Genomic DNA, 24,166 nt, shown 5'->3' on the forward strand with positions numbered 1-24,166 from the left:
GTTACTTATTCACGATACAGCACTTGCCTCGAGTACCTTATTGCTTTTATAAAACGGTTACCACACAATATTAAAGTAAAAAAAAATATTAGTGCAACTTTCATGAAATTAAATCAATAAAAGCATTCCTTCCGCTAGAAAAAATAGTCCCTGACTGCGAACATCAACATGAAAGCTCAAATAAAAACAACAAACTGTTCTCAGACTTTGTCTCATGAATGTTTATGTGTTGCTAAGGGTGTTGCTAAGGGCGCAGTGATATTAAATAGAACCGTTGGGTGAAGCGGTCATAGCAGTGTTTTATCGTGAATAAAGCACACCTATTGACCAATCAGAATCAAGGATTGGAACCAACCGTTTTATAAAATATCTTTGAAATCCAATACATTTTACTTACCACACAGAATTACTATTTTCTCAACATGTGGCTGTTGCTCACATATTATTGTAAAAAAGTTTCCTTCGCATAGTTTTAGCCATTACATTTATGCATTTGGCAGATGCTTTTATCCAAAACGACTTGAAGTGCATTACAAGGTATACTTTTTATCAGTATGTGTGTTCCCTAGGTTCGAACCCATGACCTTTTACGCCGCTAATGCAATGCTCTAACACTGAGCTATAAAGAATCAAATTAATATTTTATAAGTGGCTGAAATAATCATAAATGTCAGGGCAAGTCATAACATCCAAGGCCCAAAAAACACGACTGACTCCAGTAGGGTTACACAAGGCCTCAGGGTTTCCCGCAGCACTTTGCAGTTCGGGCGGCCCGCCTAAGCTGGGAAACCCTACCGCCTTAACTAGGTTGTCCAAAAAAAAGCTGCTCAAAAGGCCGTCAAGTGCATCTCGGAGAATGGCACGGACGTGCTTCACAACGCGAGCGGGCAGGCGCACCACACGGCCGAAATGAGGTGGTCTGTCACTGGCTGGAGGATAACTAGTAGCCAGTTGATAAAACATCTCAGAGAATAGCGCGGACACGTTTCACACCGCGAGCGTGCACGAGCGTCATACGGCCGAAATGAGATAAAGACATGGTCCGTCATGTAAAACGCGGGTTCGTGAGAACTGTAAGTGCACTTATGTTTTGGGTTTATTTAAGCCTGTTATTGTATTAGTCTATAGTTCTTGCAAATTTAAAGTAAGTTAGCTGGTGATTTTTTTGTTTGAGCAACCTGCTAGCTAGGTGGCATGTGCCTGTTGATTCGATATAATTGTTTAGCGCTCTTGCTCACGTTATTTATGTGCATTATTTACATGCACACAAAAAAGTAGTTACACTCCTTAAAGACAATGTAATTAATAGTGGGAAATAATCAGTTTTTACAATCTTAGCGCTATCTATCATTGTTCGCCTGACGTTCTACAACATCTGCATTAGTTTGTGTTTATCAACCCTTTAGTTTCACTTTATCATGCAGCTATTCCCGTTAGAGGTATCTGTTAAAACATTTTTTATTAATTATTAATCTAGTATGTGTTCGTTTTCGGTCTTAGTTTTTTCTAAATTAAGTTTATTTGAATGTTTTTTAATACAAATATTTTAATTTTCATCATGACGCGTACACACCACCCCTTTGATTGCCACGCCCCAAGGCCCCGCCCATCCCTATAACCTTAACTAACACATTTTCTGCAGGAAACCCTGAGGCCTGTTTCTTCTCACACTCTGCTGTGACTTCTTTTACTGTACTTAACATACACATTTTTCCTGATGTTAAAAATAATTATTAATAACAATTATTGCCTTCTAATAGTAAAAACAATTTTGGTGCCACTTTATGTGTATGCGTCAGATGTACATTTATTTCTGGACTGAAAAATAACCAATCAATACAGCAAACTATTAGGAGAGCATTGAACATTGAGTCATGCTTCCAGATGGCTAATGTTTACTTCCTCCATCTCAACCTGGTCTTTATTAAAACATAATGTGGCCCCTGGGTGGCAAATCTGAAGAGGACAGCAGGTGGCATTTATGCCATAAATATCACAGCATCTCTTGTGTTAATGGCCTGATTGTGAGCATTAAGCAACTATTTGGTTTTAAGAGCAACATTTATTGCAATAGTTCAACATGTGGGCAGAATGGATAAACAAATATACACTCTGTTCATTGCACGCATGGAAATGCAAGGATGTTCTGATTCACATGAACACATGTGGGCTCATTTTGGAATACAGAGAAATCTGAATAAAGTCTGCGTATCGCTTGTTCTTTTTTCTATCGAGCATCTCTTAACCCTGCTGCAGCTTCTAAATAGCCCAACTGTTTCATTGTACTGCCCCATGAACATACATCACACAATGCTGTTTGTACATAGCCTAACAAAGCCTTACAAAACAGGAAATGATGAATCAGAAAAAGCGGAACATTCATCTGCTCAAGGATACCAGAACATGGATAAATGGCAGATACTTTGGAAATTCAACATTTATTTTATAAATCTACTGTACCCCAGCAAACCCAGCCATGATCTAAGAGCTATAGCTCAGACAGAAGTATTATTAGGTGATTTTAATGCTGTAAAATATTATCTCGACCAGAAAAGAGAAGAGTCTTTTTATTTTTGAAAATACAAAGCTTGTGGAGCGAGAAGCTGAGTATGTTCGCTCTATTCAGCCTGTTGAATGGCTCTATTATAAATGGCGCAGTCAGTCAAAGGTTCGTCCAAATAGGCCTTATCTCACAGTTTCAGCCTGCTGTGTCCATAATACAAGGCTTCTTTTTAAAAGGAGCTTTCCAGCCGTACAATAAAAGACTGAATTCGGATCCACACCTGTCAAATCCATTTTACATAAAAATGAACTTGAACTGTAGCATATCACACAGGTATTTAAGCCCTAAAAACAGACACCGTAAATGCACCTAATGCAACTTTTCAATTATTAGAACACGTGATGGGTTTTACTGTAAAAAAAAGTATATTTTCTTATGTAAACAACAAGACGATTTGAGGAAAAACAATGTATTTATACACTAGGGACGGGACGATTACTGGTTTCACAATTAACCACGATAAAATGTCCTGACGGTTAGTATTACCATTTAAAATGCAATTATCATTACAACCGTTTGATGACAGTGATTTTGAAAACTCGCGGTAAATCCTGTCCAGCCAGAATCAGTTTGACGCAGGCAGGCGTGCACATAGGTTTTTTTTTGCACAAGAAGGCATTTAAGGGATAATGTAATGTATTAATTTACGGTAAACTTACAGGAACAGTATGTAAAAAATGTATATCAATTAATCATAAAATGGCCCTGATATGTCACTAGACATTAAGAAATCATTTTCATTCCAAATACTTATATCACTGACAACAGTGGTCTGGTCAGGATATTGTCATTCAAAAAGTGGAGTTGCAGCCCTCAACTGATGTTTATGTTGTCATGTTGTGTATTGGCCACCAGTTGTGTGATTGCAGTACCAGTTTTAGCCACAAGTTTTGTAATTGCAATATCAGTTTTGGCCACAATCCTACATACTGTTCCTTTAATAGCCAGATTTATTTATTTTTCTTACCACAGAAATAATTTCAGGGACATTATTAGTTTATTAATTCAGGGAAATATTAAATTGTGATTTTCAAATAATTTTCAAATAACAAATAATTTTCAAATAATAAAAATAAAACTTGTTTAAATGTGTGTATCAGTTCTTTTTGTACATTTCCATCTCATTTTAACAAAACCATGAAAATATTGATAACCATAATAATTTTGTTCACTATAATTATGATATGAAATTTTCATACTGTCTCAAATTAGTTTTACTCTGTAAAGACAAAGACTTTTAAATGTTTAATGTTCATTTAACTTTGAACAAAATGTTGCCAGTAAATAACACACATTTAAATCTACGGTAAGTTACCGGCAACCAGCTGCAAGTAACACTGTAATTTCTACAGAATTTTTTTACAGTACATACTTAAAAACTATAGGGTTGTCAAAAGATTAATTGCGATTAATCACATACAAAATAAAAGTATGTGTTTGCATAATATATGTATGTGTGTACTGTGTGTATATATTATTTATCTGTAAATACACACATACATGTATGAATTCAAGAAAAACGTTATTTATGTATTTTTATTTATAATATAAAATATATCAAAATATATAGAAATATACATGTTTCTGTTTAATGTTTCTTAGATACAAACATTAATGTGTGTGTATATATATATCTTTTGACAGCCCTCTTAAAAACGCAATAAGGTAAGATAAAACTAAAGATGTTAAAACCTTTACTCTCTTAAAATAATTCCTAATAATTCATGCAGTTTTGTTTCTCTGTTGTTTGTTCATTCGTGTTGTATAAGGATGTTTGTACATTTTAACTAGAAAACAAGAGAAAATTACTAAATAAGTATGCCACAGTGCCGCAGTGGTGAGGTAGAGTTCAAGTGAATGTCAAGTGCTTCTAAATCATAGTACCACACAGCATGGAGGATTTGAAAAATACATTGTGTTATATAGACAATTTCAAAAGATGTAAACAACACTGGTCCAGAAACACTTCCTGTTTGAGTTTGTGACTGTTTTTTTTATTTCACATATATCATTATCTTTAAGATTTTTGTTTACCTTTTTGATAGTTCTATATGTTCTGTTGGTTGTATTTTATCCTAACATTTATCTAGTGTTAAAAAACTGAAACGGGAAGTGCTTCTGGACCGGTGTTGTTTGCATCTTTTGAAATGGTCTATATGTTAAAGGGTTATGTATAGGACAATGAGTGGTTTAAGTGTTTGAGTCTTTTTTTGTTACTTTGATGTGTTGTGTTTGCATCCCTGAAACAAAACAAAAAAACTAACATAATTGGGTTTGTGGGAAAAAAGACAAATTACAGAGGTATACGAGGAAAACAGTGTGCTCATTCTGATCATCTGCAAATACAGAGAATTCATTGAGAAGCCTTCCGCTAAATGGCATGTCTTTTCAAGTTAGCATTAGCCATCATCTGGTCGCTATGGTAACACTACAAGTGAATGCAACAGTTTTGTAGTTCAGATGTGATGCAAGCTTTTGGGGTTCAAAGGAAGGGAAGAGTGTTTGTAAAAAAATGCATTCAGTGTGTATGAGAGAGGGGGGGTCGGAGGGGGAGAGAGGGAGAAAATAAGAGCAAGAGAGAGAGAGAGAGAGAGAGAGAGAGAGAGAGAGAGAGAGAGAGAGAGAGAGAGAGAGAGAGAGAGTAAACAACTTTCCTCTTTCATATCTCGCTTATTGAGCAGTATGAAAAGGCACTGATGAGGGGAACAGTGAGAGGATATTAAACATTGCTTTTTTGTACTTTCCCTCTTTTGTTTACAGTCATTTGACATCATCCACACTCCCCCCAGATGGACGTCAAACACTGACAAAATGTTCCTGTTAAAAAAACATAATAAATTGTGGAAAGAAAAAATATGTTTTTTGAAAGATTATTACACAAACGATGTTTACACACGAGCAACCTAAAACAGATTTTAAATGTCTTCATTAGATTTTATACATCACATCAGACAAAACTGCAATGCTTAAAGAGCACCCATTTCGTTGCTAAGAACAACTTTATTTTTGTTTACTTGGTATAATACAATGTGTTCGCATGGTTTATGGTTCCAAAAACACTATTTTTTACATACCATAAATTTTTGTAGCTCCATATACCTCTGCCTTCCTCAAACGCTCTGATTTGTTACAAAGCTCACCGATCTAAAAAGCGCTGTGTCTCCAATTGGCCAGCTTACCAGTACTTTGTGATTAGCCTGAATAATTTTTTTTTTCAAATTGATCGATCAACTTTGCCAGCGCGGCTTCAGCAGGAAGTAACAGATTGGTAAGGTAAGGATACTAATACAATGAGTGCGTTTATATGCACAGTCTTATGCCGAATATGCTAATAAACTGATAACACGTGGGGTCATGTAAACGCGTAAAACGGTTTTCTTTAATCGAGGAAAGCCCATAAATGGTGCAAGCAAAAACCGATCGGCACAGGTAGTTTTTTGCTCATTACCTCGATTTCGCGTGGCATGTAAACACCTTAACCGGCTTTCTCAAGGTTTTGTTCATGTGTGCATGTCTCCGCGTGTAAAAGATAAACGTTGTAACGCATAAAAGTCTCTGTTCTAATAAAACAGTTGGCAGAGAAACGGCGAAAATAAAAACTGATGTTATATTTACAGGTTCTGGAGAAACGAAAAAAGATAAAACAATATAGCTTAAGACAGCTATGCCATCGGTTTTTTGATCGACTATTATGTACTATAGTCGATGACGTCACTACCTGTGAGAAACCTGACAAATCTCCAAGTCCCATGTAAATGCAGTTGTCTGCATAGCCGGTTTATTGATTTGCATGTAAACGCATTATAATAAGGAGATTTTTGATAGTTATCCGATTATTCTGTGACGTACTCAATAAAAACATGTTTTTACTTACATACTCTGCACTGCACTCCACAAAACTCGTGTTTGAATCATGGTTTAAGTCAGTAGTAAATTCCTTAAACATGAAAACATAAACTACTTACAGGCTGTATTTTAAAAGCGGGCAGAATTATGATAATGACCGCCGTGTCCATGCCAACAGGCCCAGGAAATAAACCTACAATCTGTGTGTTTGTTGTAGTCCAAAAAAAGAGATTTACGTTGGAAACGATAACTCACGTCATCATTTACTTTGGGATTTGTACCTTTTGCATATCGTTAACATGTACTTATACACTTACACACCAAAGGAAATTTTGGTTTCAGGGGGCCCCCGGTTTAATAACATTTTATAAAATGTATTAATTTATCATAAATTCAGTGTAATTAAATGTCAGAAAAATAAGGCTACTAATCAACAGCACTCTATTGAATAATTTAATATGTTTTGTTTAATTCAAATTTTAAGTTTTGGAATGTTTTATGTCATAAATTTTCTTTGTAGCAGTAAATTGGGAGTTTACTGAGGCAAATGTCATAGTTAATAATCAATAAGTGTTCCCCATACAAGAGGTGAATACAAGAGATCGTTACATATACTGTACATAATACAATAGCAATACATTTTACAGTAAAATTATCACTTTTTTTACCATGGCACCTCATAAAGTGAACGGCTCATTGTGAATGCTGTTGCTTCTGATTAAATGCAAGTAAGGTAATGAGGCAGCTGCCATCATTTTACTGTATAAAAATTAACCAAAAGCAGCCTAATAATATTTCATGCTTCGGCCTGAGCACTAAAATGATTATTAAGCTATATATTTTTTGCGGACATCGCCTTTTAATCATTGAAATGGATCATAATGTACTCTCATTGTAATTCATTCTCCTAAATGGATATTCTTTACATTTTCTCCCTTCCACAAAAAGAAAGTTTAAAAGTAATTGATACTAAAAAAATTGTATTGCTTAAAAACAGCTACTCGACAAACACGGAGCAAGTGTGAAAATGAGTTATTATTCATTATTCAAAATATAAATAAAATATATTTTAATTATATTTTATTAACAGCAAGTTTAAATGTTTGTATTCTTTTTTTTTAGATTTTTGCATTCTCTAAATCAGTGGTTCTCAAACTTTTTCGGCGTTTGGGCCCCCTTGTATACGGTGCATTCCTTCGAGGTCCCCCCAATAGCTTATAAGGTAGTGGTTGTAGCGGTTAGGTTTAGGCACTGGATTGGGTTAAGGGACGTACAATATGGTCATGCAGAACAAGGCATTAATATGTCCTTAATTAGCAATAATAAACAGCCAATATGTAAGCCAATAAGAAACTAGTTAAAAGTGAGAATTGGTCCCTATACTAAAGTGTTCCCAGAAAGGGATATGGATTACAAACAACATAATGATACTGTAAATGTCCTTTTTAATTGAAACTTTAAGCTTTCTGTGTATTTACACATTCATGTCCAAAAAAAATATATATAAATTATTCAAACTGACCATTAGCGTTTAGGATGAATTCAAGTCCATTGGGACATTGATTTGACTGTCAAAGTGCACCAATTTACCTAAATTCACTCTACAGTATATATATATATATATATATATATATATATATATATATATATATATATATATATATATATATATATATATATATATATATATATATATATATATATCAAAATAATGTATGTATAAAAAACATAAAAAACATCTCATACATCACTGTGCTACCACCACAGTACAACCCTCTTAAAGTACATTAACAAGAATGAGATGCCTTAAAAGACTTTTTTAAGATGTCAAATAAATCGTTGGTGTCCCCAGAGCACATATGTGAAGTTTTAGCTCAAAATACCATAAAAATAATTTATTATAGCATGTTAAAATTGCCACTTTGTGGGTGTGTGCAAAAATGTGCCGTTTTTGGTGTGTCCTTTAAAATGCAAATGAGCTGATGAAATTCAAACACTGATCACAATGATGGTGGTTTGTTGCAAATAAAACTCAATTGTGCTTTTCTCTGCACTAAATGGCAGTGCTGTTGTTATAATAAGAGCTCCTTATGACATCATAAGGAGAGCCAAATTTCAATTACCTATTTTTTCACATGCTTGCAGAGAATGGTTTACCAAAACTAAGTTGATCTTTTTCACATTTTATAAGTTAATAGAAGCACTGGGGACCCAATCATAGCACTTTAACATGGGATAAGTCAGATTTTCATGCCATGGCCCCTTTAAATAAACATTCACTAGATTTCTTATCTGCACAGGTGATGAAAATATGAATGAGATGCAAAGGTGGAAAATGATGAAATGACGCTCAAGCTGCTACAAGAACAAAGAGTGGTGAACAATATATAATTACCAAGCAGTCAAAGTGTGTTTCACCCTTTTAGAGTAGCAGGTAATCGTAGTGCTTTTTATGATGCTGAAACCAAGCAGAGATTGTAAAGGTGTTTTTTTCAGTGTACTACAGTAAAATACTAGCAATCCTTTTGTTTTAACAATTAAATGTTGTTTGATTTACATTTGCCTATTGCAGAGACACATATTTCTATATAGTTCCTATGAAGACATTTGCGTAATATTCCAAGAAAACAACATGTCAATGTTTTTAACTGAGTGCCATTGTTGTATTAACACTGTTTGAAACTGTGACTCACCACATAAACAAAGTTAATGATTAACAGTGCTTCAGTAAGCCACCAGTATGCCACCCAAGTCAGTCCTTCGACTCTTAATGGTTCACTGGTTATTAATCACTGTCTGCCAGTGATGTTTTGAGTGGAAGGGTAAGGCCTCTCTGAGTCTGGCATTCAGTCTCCATAGAGAAACTGACACCATCACTCTCAGTGGCACAAGTCCTTCACTCAAGGGCCGTGCTATGTGCTGTCTGCTCCTTAAAAGATTGTGTCTGGCGGTACGCAACACATCTATTTTAAACCGAAAGAAAGTAATATAAGAAAAAAAAAGATGAAAACGGAGGGACAAGTATTTGGGAAAATGGTCCTAAAGTAGGGGTGGCCGATAAATCGGCTGTGATTCTCATGCGTATCTCATCAGTAAAGCCGGTCTCGTGATTCGCCATCACCTGCTTTCAAATGGAGTGACATTTACTACACAGAGCTGAATTTCACAGAGAAGCTAGGGAAAATCACATTCATAAGGGTGGACAAATTGCCTCCGATAATGTATGCAATTTTGCCGAGCTTCTCTGTGAAATGCGGCTCTGTGTAGTAAATGCAGCTCCATCTGAAAGCAGGTGATGGCGATTTACTACTAATCACGAAACTGCCTTTACTGATGAGACACGCATTAGAATCGCAAGCGATTTATCACCCACCCCTGCCCTAAAGTTGCAAATGAAGAGTTTGGTTACTAAACGTTTAGACTAATTTCGGTAAAAACGTGTTTTCTATACCAAGAAAGCGACAAGATGAAAACCACTATTTTCTGTTACAAACTTTCACATCTTATAGGTTATAAAAACTTATTATACGGCTCTCTGGAATGCTTGATTCTGATTGGTCAGTTGAGACATTTGCAGGTTCGTTCTTTTCAAATAATAACCGCTCCAAAGTAATAACGCATAGCCGGTGCTACTTGTATGTTTTAAATCCCTCCGCGCCAACAAAGATTACTGTTTGGCGCCATCTTGTGACAAACACTGGACAACCACAATTAAGAATGGAACATTTTGACATTCATTTTAACATGTACGGAAAAAACAAAACATTTAAACAGTGACTAAAAGAACGAACAACGACAAGACACAGAGAGCTTACTGAGACTGAACTTGACAAAATAGAGCATGACGGCTACAAAGCCAACACACAAAAAATACAGAACGGGCATTAAAACTTCTCAAAGTGGCTAAAAGAGAAAAAAATGGAGACAGACAAGTATGAAGCAGAGGATCTTAATAAGGTATTACGATCATTTTATGCATCTGTGCAAAGTTTCGAGGAAGGATAAAAATGTATATTTAAAACAAATATGCCAATAAAATGTTTCAAATTCATATTCATGTCCAGTTTTTTTCTTATGTGGCAAGTAGCCGTGTAATAAGCGGGATAATGTAGAGGCAGCCGGTAGTTATCGGGTAAATAAGCCCCTTCAGTGTGATACAAGACCCTCCGTTTCGCGTCGGGTCCTGATCACACTGTCGGGGCTTATTTCCCGATAACTACTGGCTGCCTCTACATTATCCCTTACATAACAAATTCAAACCCATAATTTGATTTTCAAAGATTTATTATAAAAACTGATTATTATAAGTTTGTTTTTTTCAAAATGCTATAAATCTATTGAATCAATATATAAATACGCATTCATCTTTGCCATTTAGATGACTAGTGGTATACACTGATTAAAAAAATAAACATTAATGGCATTGATCAAAACACTTACTTTGTCATATTAAGAACACGGTCATTGCTGCGGTTATACCTGGGACGTCATCGCTGAACTTTTTCACAGCGATCAGCTGTAAAATGTTAATGGAAAGTTTTTCATAAGATCACCTGTGGTCAACGTGTTAGCATGACAGAAGCTTGATGCTGTCGGGAAATCAAGCAACAGGCATTTTTACGTCTCCCGAGTGCCTCTCGCGTAAAATAATTAGATGTTGATGGCTTACGTTTCTTTCCCATCACAAAAAAACACGGTTAGAAATTTCAAAGTATTATATTGTTTTTGTTTGTTTGTTGATCACGAAGTACAAAGTAGATGAGGAAAACTAGGAATCTGTGTATTCAATGCGCCGCCATTGTTGCTTACAATGCGTGGAATGGTGCGCTGTGATTTGTTAAGCAGATTTATTGCATTCTGCAGTAGTGGCGTTTATTGTGTTTTGGGAAAAATGGGAGAAAAGATAACAGAATAATACGGCATATTGTATTTTCTGCGTAAAATTAAGAATTTACTTTTAAATACTGACCTGATACAATACTGATTTTGGCGGGAACAATTTTTTTTAAAGATGGCGTTTATCGCGTTTTGGAACCAAACTCTTCAAATAATTATGGTGATTTGTTTATAGCATGATATTGAAGAAAAATGTGACATGTAATAACTGGCTGAGTAATGTGATATGCAACACTGTATGTGCTACACTGTCAGAAGAAAAGGTACAACGTACCCTTCGAAAAGGTCCTAATACGTACCACATACAGTACGTAGGTACAGATATGTAACTTTGAGGTCCTTTTGAAGTACTAATATTCACCCTTTAGGTACTTTTTAAATGGGTACCTCCCCAGTTTTCCAAATTCCCTGGAAAAGAAAGCATGGCTCTCTGTCTCGCCAGTGCTAGCGACCTAAAACTTTACTACTACTTTCCTGCATGGCATTATCTTTTCTGGCATAATTTAGAATTTAAAAAAAATCAACCTTCAAATTGTCTTTGAATATTAAGTGGTGGTAGGAGAAGAAAAATTACTCGCTTCTCTTCTAATAATGAACTGGCTCTTTAGCACTGGACCGAATCCTTAAAACTAATTCCATGGTACATAAAACTGAATAATCTCAATATATATCCAATCTCTTATTACCAGCTGGGATTACAGTCAGTAGGGCCAAGCTCAAATCGCGGCAGCGGCAGCTAGTAGTGGCACTTCCGGCATCAGTAGTGGCACTTCCGGCATCAGCCTCATTTTGAGGCAGCTAGTAGTGGCACTTCCGGCATCAGTAGTGGCACTTCCGGCATCAGCCTAATTTTGAGGCAGCTAGTAGTGGCACTTCCGTGCGGCAGTGTCAGCTAGTGGTGGCACTTCCGGCATCTGGCTCATTTTGAGGCAGCTAGTAGTGGCACTTGAGGCATCTGACTTATCTTTTTTGTGGCACCTCAGGCATCTTAAGGCAGCTAATCTTGACACTTCCGGCATCGGACTCATCTTGAGGCAGCTAGTGGGTGGCACCGTGACTTTTTGAGGCAGCTGACAGTTTTTGTGTCATTTAGGGATGGCACTTCAGCGTCGTATATTTGTACCAGCTGTTTTACGCGGTTTTTGTGCTGTCATAATGTTTGCGTGCTGGCTGTTAGTCGGGCATTTCGAGATACCTCGGGTGCCACCACTCTTGGCACTATGAGGCTTTCTCGGCCGTTCATTTAATTAACACGGGGTGTGTGTGAATGAATGTGCGCGTACGCTGGCTGACAGTCCTTTGTAGGTGCGGGCATTTCGAGATGCCACGGTTACTCTTGAGATGCCACCACACTGCCCCCCGGAATAGAAATAATAAAATTCTACTTTTCTCACTTTGTTCATCTAATCTTATTATTTTAGCGGGCAGACTGAGAAACACGTGGTTAAAATATTTCTAATTTATTTAAACAGTATTTTAAAACCAGGAAGCTCCCCTCTCTTGCTAATATTACAGTAATGCAATTCTCTTGTCTACCGGTAGGTGCCCCCAAGCACAAACAAGGAACACAGCCTACCGCTTTTACTTATTATTGTATATATATATATTGTTCTGCAGATTAAACTAAGTAATACAGATTTGTAGAGACATGAAAGTGGATAAATGATGAAATAATTTTCAGTTTTGGTTTAACCCTTCTATTTGAGTTTAGTTTTTACACATAATTTTAATCATTTTAATTCATAATTTTTGTTACAATAGAAATTCTATTTCGTTCATTTTGTGCCCAAGAAAAACGGCATGAGAAACAAAAAATTACTTTACAATAAATTAAATCAAGAAAATAAAATATGTATTCGCTATATGCAGTAAAATACATACAAACAAACACAAAATAGAAAATTGTATAAATTGTACAGTTGCTCAATAAACAGTATGAACGAGGAAAACACAATCAAGAGTAGCCTATAGGTAACAAGAAATTCGAAAATAACAGGAATGTCACAGTAATAACTAATTGTTATATGATTCTGTGCCGGTATAATTACATATAGTTTTGTTACATTATTTTAACATTTAATATATTCTGTTAATTCACATGATACAAACCTGCACATTGTGGTGGTGAGGAGAATGAGATTGTTTCACTGACAGTACATAAAGTGACACAACTACCAATCATTAGTACACATAATGCTCTTTTTGCAACATATCAATTGTGGATATGAAACATATCTTGGTTGTTTGGTCTGATAAACAAACTGTGACGTTTTTCTTTTACTTATTTTTAAAAAGTTTTACATTTACAACACAATAACTAAAAAGAGTCATTCAAAATTTATATTGAACGTTTATTCACACTAAAATCACAGGTGTTAATGTACACTGCTGCACTGCTGGGCCTGGGGTACATGTGAATCTCCACCCTGTGTGGTCAAAGACAAGTAATAGCAGTATGGTATTTTTTATTTTAGAAAAACAGTTTAAACATAAAACACCTTATATCAGAACTTGATTGCCTTGGCACCGGCGTTTCCCGTTTGGGCACCTACCGGTAGACAAGAGAATTACAATACTGTAAGATTAATAAAAGAGGGGTGTTTCCTGGTTTTAAAATACTGTTTAAATAAATTAGAAATATTTTAGCCACGTGTTTCTCAGTCTGCCCGCTAAAATAATAAGATAAGATGAACAAAGTGAGAAAAGTAGAATTCTATTATCTCTATTCCGGGGGGGGGCAGTGTGGTGGCATCTCAAGAGTAACCGTGGCATCTCGAAATGCCCGCACCTACAAAGGACTGTCAGCCAGCGTACGCGCACATTCATTCCCACACACATTAAATGAACGGCCGCGAATGCCTCATAGTGCCAAGAGTGGTGTCACCCGAGGCATCTCGAAATGCCCGCACCTACACACGACTGACAGCCAGTGTGCAAACATTACGACAGCACAAGAACCGCGTAATTTAACAGCAAACTACCCATATAGCGCAAAGAACAAGTACTAATGATGACAGCAAGCGCACACAATCAGTGTTAGTATCCACAAACAGCAGCAGCTGGTACCAAAATGCAACGCTGAAGTGCCCTAAATGACACAAAAACTGTTAGCTGCCTCAAAAAGTCACGGTGCCACCACTAGCAGCCTCAAAATGAGTCAGATGCCGGAAGTGGCAGGATTAGCTGCCTTAAGATGCCGGAGGTGCCACAAAAAAGATAAGTCAGATGCCTCAAGTGCCACTACTAGCTGCCTCAAAATGAGCCAGATGCCGGAAGTGCCACTACTGATGCCGGAAGTGCCACTACTAGCTGCCACTGCCGCGATTTGAGCTTGCTGTCTCTCATTACAGTCCAAAAGTACACCGAAAGATGCACTGCAGAACTGCCTGATAAAGTTTTACCGTCACAGAAATGGAATGGTTTACATTTACTGTTAACATCACTTTTCTTGACGAATGCCCCTTGTCAAAAGAAACCTACAAGGTCATACTACAATGTGCTGGGAAAATTGGTCTACGGCTTGTAAAGGAAACAAATCAAGTCAAGGCCAAAGTCAATAAGTGACAACCATAAATTGGTCCCAGTAAGACAACAGTGCATTTGAAGAATAGGTTGGCTGTAAAAACATTTATTTAGAAGGTGAATTTAATATAAAGGGTTCATTCTTTTATTAAAAAAGGGTTCAAACGAGCACCATTTTAGACCACATGGGTAATCTTTATGTGTATATTAACATCAGGAACCTTGTGTAAACACTATTGATTGAAAAGTACGTACGCTTTATCTCCAAAGGTAAATGAATAGCACTTTCTGGTCATTTAGAGTAAATCTATGATTGTAAAACAAAGATTGCCCATAAAGCACTAAATGTACAGTCCTAACAAGAGCCACGTGCACACATAATATTGGCAACCACATCACCTTCTCAATCTCAATGGTATAGGTCAACAATAATTCAAAATTGTTTTTTACCAAAGGGATTATATAGCAGCTTCTGTTTCTCACAAAGTGAATGTGGATCAGAGACCGCTATGGCTTCTGTTCACTTTCAAAGTACAAAAGCTGTCACTGGGATTGTACCCTTTAAGACAGTCCTAATATGTACCATTTAGGTACAGATATGTACCTGTAAAGTAACAATATGCATCTGTGAGATACTAATATGTACTCTTTATAAAATGAAGAAATAGTTTGGAAAATAACTAAGAAAAATATTTGGTGCTTTTTTTAAAAATATTACCAATACTAATACTACTGATTGATCTACTTATAGGTAAATGTGCTTTTTGGTTTAGAAAACTACAGGTCCAAGCTTGGGTTATTTGTCTTATAGTCTGAGGGCCCTATCTTGCACCCAGCGCAATTGACTTTGTCAGTGACGCATGTATCATTTCGTATTTTGCACTGGCGCACAGCGGGTTTTCCCTCCACAGAAGCACGTCGGCAAACTAGGGAATGAACTTGCGCTACCTGGGCGGTTCAGCGCAAAAAAGGAGGCGTGCTCCGGCGCAAACCATCTCTTATGCTATTTTGCAGTTTCAAAAAACATTTGCGCTACTAACCAAAAGAAACTAGTCTAAAGTCAGTGGCGCGTTGCGCGTGGTTCATTATGCTATTTTAAGGGCGCATGCTTGACCATAATGTATAGCGCGCACAACGCGCATTGCTTATCTAATCTACACAGATGCAACAGTTATTTTTGCAAATCATAAATTGTTACAATAAAAATATAAGATAAGGGAAATTATTAAATCATAAATTGTTACAATAAAAAATATTAATACATGAGATAAGGGAAATCATTTTGGTGAGCATTGTGGTGATAGTTTTTATTTATTTTGTGTGGCAGCGTTAAACAATTATCATGCAAATAACGATTAAAATATTTTCATATTGTTGTGTGGCTGTATTACGTTTATTTTATCTAAATAATAATTAAAATGTTTTCATAAGAAACCTTCATGTATATGAACTTGATTTGTAAGTGTACTTTGGGGTTGGACCTTGCTTGCGTTTCTTGTGTCCGATTTCAAAGCCCCCAAACCCTTTCAGCGGTGAGGGTGGACGCAGCGATGTCCTCCTGTGTGCCCGGAGTGCCCGATTTATGCTGGCAAGCTTGGGATCCGCCCGTCTCCTGACATCATTGTAGTGCTTGGCGCAGCTGATGAGACAATTGCGGCTATTTTCTCTCACGCCTGTTTAACCGACGCTGATTTGGGCGGGTTTCTCCTATCCCCAAACAAAACAACTTCTCTGTCTTTGACTGCTCTTACAAGAACGTCGGTCTCATCGGCTGTGAACCGCTCCTGGCGTGCGCATGTCAAATCCGTCATAATAATAGCAACCCGCCATGGAACTTGCGCCCTTGCGTTTAAAGGGAATGTTGGATAGCGTTCTGATTGGTTTATTTGACGTTACGCCCAAACCACACCTATGAATAATGAACCTACTTCGGACCAACCCCTTATTGATTTGCGCCCGGCGCAAGACTTATTTCTCCCGCCGGGAAAATAGCAACAGCGCCCAAGATCCGCCCACAAAGTCACTTGCGCTTTGCGCTTCGGACTTGCGTTTCAGATCGTTAAAATAGGGCCCTGAGTCTTCTTGATCTAAGCTCATTTACCATATGGTGATTCTTGCGAAATAGACTTATAAGGTGTCATGAAACATTTTGATAAAAAAGTAAATGCTATCAAAATAAGAAGCATACAGTTACATCTCTTCATGTACTATTTTGCACATGATTTCACATGACATCATACAAACCAATTTTGTTTTTTTTTTTCACATTTAAAGGGAAAATTTTCATTACGCCAACGTCTCCATGAGTGGATTAGGGTTCTTTGACATGGAAATATTTACAATTAAAAAATATAAAAAATACAAAGCTTCAGTGCATGTTATACTATAAACATTTACAGTAAAAAAACATGTGGTATTTGGTGATCATTGGTAAGAGACAATAGTAAGAAATATAAATGTGTCCAAGTCCAATTTTTTCATCCTCCGCAACAATTTTCAATCATTATTTAAGCCCTCAATGAACTAACATTTTCAAAAAAATTGTTGGAAGGGACATAATTGACTGTGACCTTCAAGATGGCTACCAGGTAAGCAGCTCTTATCTTTTCTCTCCAGATAAAAGTTAAAATTTTGTTTGTCATAGTACTTAAACAACTTTTTAGTTCTCATTACCAAAACACGAGTTTGTAAATGCATATATTTAATATAATATCATGTTGCGGTAATGATAATTTTTGATAATGCTAATCTAAAAAATGTAAATAATTCTATAGGAAATATTTATTAAATATTCTAAAATAATGGCTATAGTAAGTTCAGACCTTAATCTTATATGTGCAAAAAAAATTGGCTTCAAAGGCTTTTAAATAAATCTGATGCTGGAAACATATATCACAATCACATAAATGAGTGTACACTGCAGTTAAATCATTGTGGCAGCAATAAAGCTTCTTGGTAACACTTAACAATAAGGTTCATTAGTTAACATTAGTTAATGTATTAACTAACTTGAACAAACCATGCACTGTAAAAATTTTTGCTGCCTTAAATTTTTTGTTGAATCAACTCAGATTTACAAGTCATGTCAACAGAAATTAGTTGTCGCAACTTATAAAATATAGTTGAGAAAAGTCAACTTAAATTTATAAGTTATAACAACTCACCTGTAGTTATAACAGCTCATCTCTAGTCAAGATAAATAATAGTAAGTTGAAATGACTTGTAAATCCGAGTTGATTATACAAAAAATTTTAAGGCAGCAAAGTATTTTTTACAGTGTGAGCAATACATTTGTTACAATATTTATTAATCTTTGCTAATGTTAGTTAATAAAAATGTAAGCTTTAATTGTTTGTTCATGTTAGTTCAGAGTGCATTAACTAATGTTAACAAGATTTTAATAAAGTATAAGTAATTGTTGAAATTAACATTAACAAAGATTAATAAATGCTGTATAAGTGCAGTTCATTATTAGTTCATGTTGGCTAATGTAGCTAACTAATGAACCTTATTGTAAAGTGTTACCAGCTTCTTCAACTAGTGGTTAGAGAAGATCATCAACAACCCATTAATATTATCCTTCACATTGTCTAAAACTCACTGGTTAAAGCTCACGTAACACACGCTGTTTCTGCATTTCTGATGTTAATCTGGAGTACCTATAGAGTAGTATGGCATTCTTTATATCTCTGAAGAGTCTTTAGTTTAATCAGATTTATAAAAGAAAGATTAGCTTTACCGAATCTTTCCGATAACCTACGAAAAAATGAAGAAGGAGGAGTCACTACCGCAGGAGGAGCGAGTACGAGTCATGCAACACTATACAACACTGTTTTAACTTATGATTCACTACATGTTCGTGTCATTTATATAATATACACACGCCTATTTCCAACATAAGACAGAAGTCTTACTTACCACGTGTAACTCGTCATGACCCGGTTTTGAAAATCCACAGCATCAAACACACACGCAAAACTCCGCTGCTAATCCGGATAATAAACTATATCCATTGTTTCCATAAGGCTGGATGTCTTCTCCTAACATCCAAAAACACACTTCTTGTTGTGCCATTGTTGACTTTTGAAATTAAACAAAGCTGAGTGGCGTGATAAGCTGTTAGCAAGCTCTAGCGTCTCCCGCTGACTGACGGCTGGGCGGTGTTTTCCGGGGGAAGTTTTCCGGCGGAAGCCCATATAAAGAAGTGATGCGTATCGAAAACCCCTGAAACGTCAGTTAGAACCGTAATCGAAAAAAACTAGCCGAAACTTGTAGGAACCCTGGCGAAGTGCATTCGGCACAGAAATACTCTGAAACACGCCCAACTGCGGTTTTGACACTTTGCCTACGTTTAGCATGAGGAAACAACTCTATAACTGTGTTAATAAGTCAGAATGCTTGAAATACCATTAAGCCCCCCCTTTAAGCTAGAGGTCAAATTTGGTATGGTGGCTGGTGCTGTTTGAAGAGGCTGGTGCTTATTAGATTTGAGCATGACAAGCTGATTCAAAGCAAGCTGTTCAAGGTATCATTTAGGTATAGATCTGGATACATTTGGTACAGTACCAATAGGCTATGTACTTTTGAGTTACTAATATGAACTCTTTAGGGGCAAAGGTTTACTTTTCGAAAGGGCACTGCCCCAGTGACAGCTAGGGGTGTAAATCAGACAGTTCATTATGGTATGATATCGATTTTCCCCCACCCTCGATGCAATTTTAGCAGATACATCAAACCCTTCTTTGATGCGATTATGATTCACTTATTCATTTAACGATTTTTTACAGTATTATGTGCCTAGTTAATTACTTACAAAGGCAACCAAAATACATAACATGAACATTTAAATAAACTCTTTGAAAACCCAAGTGAAAATGGTTAAAAAAACTGAGAAACCAATAAATAAAACAACAAAAAAGATGCAGTTTAAGTGAATGGGAAGAACTGGCGTATCATATGCACGCCAAAGTGAAATTTGGCGTATGTATTGCACGATTTTTACACTTCGTGCTGTTTATACGCATCTACATGAGACTGAGTAGTTTTGGTAGTATTGCACTTTAAAAAAGTAAAGTAAGGTAGGGTAACACTAAGGTTTGGTTAATACACAGGTTGCTCTTAACAAGCTTGAAGCATTCGCGCTTCATGTGCAAGTGCTACTTCCTTATACTGCCACATCTGAAAAAAGCAGACAAGGAAATGAAAAGGACTGGGAGCAAAAATGAAAAAAAAAAAACATTGAGTCTATCATCACCCGTCAAAATATAATTAACTCCAGTCCAGTAAACACAACACCACAGTGGCTTATTGCCTTCACAAGATACACAGAGAGTGAGGCTATTGACTGATAATAATGTCAGTGGCAACCTACCTAAGGTGGACCGAAGGGTTCTCAATTTTTTATTTTCGCACATCTGCTATATCTACGCCCTTAAGCAGTGTTGCTGATGGTTTAAAACCTCTCTTCCTGTGATGAAATACATGGGTGGACGCTGGCCTCATAAATCCCCCTTCCTCTATGAAGTTCGCCTCTTGATTTATTTGCAGCTTTTCTATCGACCACAACAGAGTGCTTCATTTCGAATTCAACGTTGGCTTACATCATTAGGCAAGCAACAACACCGTAGAGCTGCAGGCGGCCAAGCACTGCAGAGTCAAAGAAATGATACAAGCGTCTCACCTCAGGTGGTCACTGAGGAAATTCTGAGCGAAAACCATTTGTGACGTTGAGATTAGATGCTATGTATAGATGTGAAGTGGAAAGGGAAACCAAACAGGTTGAGTCTATGTTTAGCAGATGGAGGAATTACGGGATAAGGGTTACACTGGGGTTGGAGGGTATGGCGCGAATGCTGATGCCCTGTTAATGAAGCTCTGGAATTGACAGTCATTGACGGCTCTGGTGCCAGACACGAGCGCACCCTTGCTGGTTCTCCAGAGGGATGCACTTACAATGCTTTCTCTTTGGCACCTCAAACAAGATCTCATCAATGGCACAATCACCAATTTCCCACAGCAGCCTCTAATCATGAAATGAATGCCACTGCATGCTCTGAACCGAAACAGTTTGTCCCTGATTAAAGCTGGAATGAATCTCTTAGCGCTGATGAGCAGGAAACATTCCCTACACTTCAGCGTTCCCACCTGAGCCCTAAATCTTCAGTGTTTCCCTCTTGATCTCCAGCTCTCGAGATCTCTCAAGAGAACATCTCTTCAACGGCATCAGTTAATGAGCACAGGCAAAAAGACTTTAGGATAATTTACTTTAGTGGTTTTATCACACTATTGAAATCTGACAAATACATTTTACTGGAACAGGAACATCATCTGGCTTTATTAAGCGCTGCCTTGCCTATATTACTTTTTACTTAAGTACTAATATGTCACTTTTATTGTGGTATACTCTTCTGCACTGTTTACTTCTAGGGTAACCTCCTCAACTGCTATTTTCACACCTTTTATAGCATGTCTACGCGATTTTCCGGGCCATGTGTGGAATCTTGCACCTTTACAAATAATGACTGTTTCTCCTTGCATCTTCTAATGTTGAGTCCAAGGAAGTCTATATTACTAGCAGAAAGCTATACATACATTAGCATTTCCATCTTAAAGTTGTTTTGCTTGTGCGATCCTCATTTATGTGTTGCTTGGATCAGAATACACGGTTGCATCTTTTGAATGGCCATCGGAGATAAAGGATCCATTTTCCTAGCAATTGGTTGTGGTTATGAGACCTAGCAGCAGGAACTAACAGCCTATAGGACATGTTTATAAAGTGAAGAGCTGTCAGAGAGACAAGTCTGATTTCTTAGGACACTTATTTCAGTGATATATATATATATATATATATAAGAAAGTATGACATTTTGTGTGCAACATTCAAAAGAAATCACTTACAGCTGTGCCATTTTAGAAGTAGGGTTGCCAGTGGCGGCCGGTGACTTCTTTTTTCAAGGGCACTCGATGCAAACTGAACAAGATGTCACATCATGTATGTAGCCCATCATGTGTGTGGTTCCTTGTTTCAAAATATGTGTTCTGTGCGTCGAGAGAGCCTGTGTGCATCACATGTCTTGTCAAAATAAGTGCCTGCTGCAGACGCGTCTAAAGGGTTTATGATAAAAGAGATGCTTGCGTTTGCCAGATACTCGCATAATCTCATGCATAATCAAAGTTTACTGTTAAAGGAATAGTCTACTCATTTTCAATATTAAAATATATTACCTTAACTAAGAATTGTTGGTGCATCCCTCTGTCGTCTGTGTGCGTGCACGTGGGCGCCGGGGCGCGCTGCGGCGCTTCGATGGCATTTGGCTTGGCCCCATTCATTCAGTTGTGCCATTTAGACATAAAGTTAGAAGTGACCAAACACATCAACGTTTTTCCTATTTAAGACGAGTAGTTATACGAGCAAGTTTGGTGGTACAAAATAAAACGTAGCGCTTTTCTTAGCGGATTTAAAAGAGGAACTATATTTTATGGCGTAATAGCACTTTTGGGATTACTTGGACTCTCCTGAAAAGTCCGCTCCCCTTCACACTCTCATAATTGGAGAGGGAGGGTGTTACTGCGCCGAGTCGAAGTACTCCCAAAAGTGCTATTATGCCATAAAATATAGTTCCTCTTTTAAATCCGCCTAAAAAAGCGCTACGTTTTATTTTGTACCACCAAACTTGCTCGTATAACTACTCGTCTTAAATAGGAAAAACGTTGATGTGTTTGGTCACTTCTAACTTTATCTCTAAATGGTACAATTGAATGAATTGGGGCTAAGCTAAATGCTATCGAAGCGTCGCAGCGCGCTCCGGCGCTTACGTGCACACACACAGATGATAGAGGGATGTATCAACAATTCTTAGTTAAGGTAATAACATATTTTAATATTGAAAATTAGTAGACTATTCCTTTAAGGGAGTCTCTTGCGTGTATTTTGTGAATTTAAGCATCTCTTTTGACGCATGTGCAGCAGGCACTTATTTTGACAAAACACGTGATGCACACAGGATCTCACAAAGCGCAGAACACATATTTTGGAAAAAGGAACCACACACGACACCCCGAACACTTATTTTGAATTAGCGCCCCTCGGATGAGCAGTCACGAGCCGCCACTGATGGTTGCGCATCCTGACAATACTAAAGCAATACTGCTTCAAAATCATTACACTCTTGAGCGTCCCACCAACTTCCACCAACAGGTTGTTCGTGGAGGTGATGTCAAAAAGACTAAATACCATTTAGTTAGAAAACTGAATTCAAGTTCAAATTTAGTCATATTATGCAGTCTGCAGATGCCTTTATTCAAAGCAAATCAGAAACGTTGCTACTGATTTGCCATGCAAGACCAAAAATATTTTTGGTTTAATGCTGACAAGTTCCAAGTAGATGACACCATTTGGCGTACAGACAAAACAATGTTTATTTAAAACAGTGTTTCTCAATTCCAGTATGGACGGTCCACCCTATCCCAGAATGCTTTAGATGTCTGCTTATTTATAAAAGGGATAGTTCATCCCAAAATGAAAATTCTGTCATTATTTATGTTTTATGTTATAGTCATGTTGTTTTAAACCTGTATGAGTTTCTTTATTTTGTTGAACACAAAAGAAGATATTTTGATAAGTGATAGTAAGCACACAGTTGACAGTCACTACCATAATTTATCAAAATATCTTCTATCACGTGGACGGAGAGAGAGACACCAAATTGACGGCCATCACAGCCTCTTAATAACAGCATTCTCTGCTTTTCTTTCGACAACTGGATAAAAGCCAGGCTTAAAAAATTTTGTTTTATTTGGGTGTGTTCACCTCCGTGCGTCACCGCAAGAACCATCAAAGTACCGCAAGAGTGAAGTGAGAAATCATACAAAGGAGTCTGCTTTTAAATCGTTCTTTCGGCACTTTGATGTCATCCGCCTGTCAGTTCTTGCGGTGCCCCGTGAAGTTGAACGCACCTATTTGTGTGAGCAGGGTTGCTTTTGACGTAGCGCTGTCAAATAGTGTAGAAACAATGCCAAATTTTTACGACGTTTTAAATTACGCATGCATTTTTTGTTTGTTTGGTTTATTTTAAAGTTGATTTTTGGGCCATTTTTGCCTTTATTGGATAGATAGTAATTAAAGAGACGACAGGAAAGTATAGGGTGAAGAGGGGGTATGGGATTGGCAAAAGACCTCGAGCCGGGATTTGAAATCGAGTCGCCAGAAGTGTGTCTGCACCATGTGTCTACTACACCATTGGCTCCGACTTAAATTACGCATACATGTTTTCTTAACATGACAATTAAAGGGCCACTAACCTAAGTGTTTTTTGCAATATAAAAATAGTCTCTGGTATC

At 37.0% G+C, this 24,166-nt stretch overlaps 1 long non-coding RNA gene across 2 annotated transcripts in view; it reads right to left on the minus strand.

Annotated features, from left to right (window-relative positions):
- LOC141367285 (uncharacterized) overlaps positions 1–24,166 on the minus strand; it is a 77,570-nt gene that overhangs the window by 49,227 nt on the left and 4,177 nt on the right. The gene's annotated exons all lie outside the window — the stretch shown is intronic.

This window comes from Misgurnus anguillicaudatus, chromosome 10 (genome assembly GCF_027580225.2).
Source record: "Misgurnus anguillicaudatus chromosome 10, ASM2758022v2, whole genome shotgun sequence".
Lineage (NCBI taxonomy): Eukaryota > Metazoa > Chordata > Actinopteri > Cypriniformes > Cobitidae > Misgurnus > Misgurnus anguillicaudatus.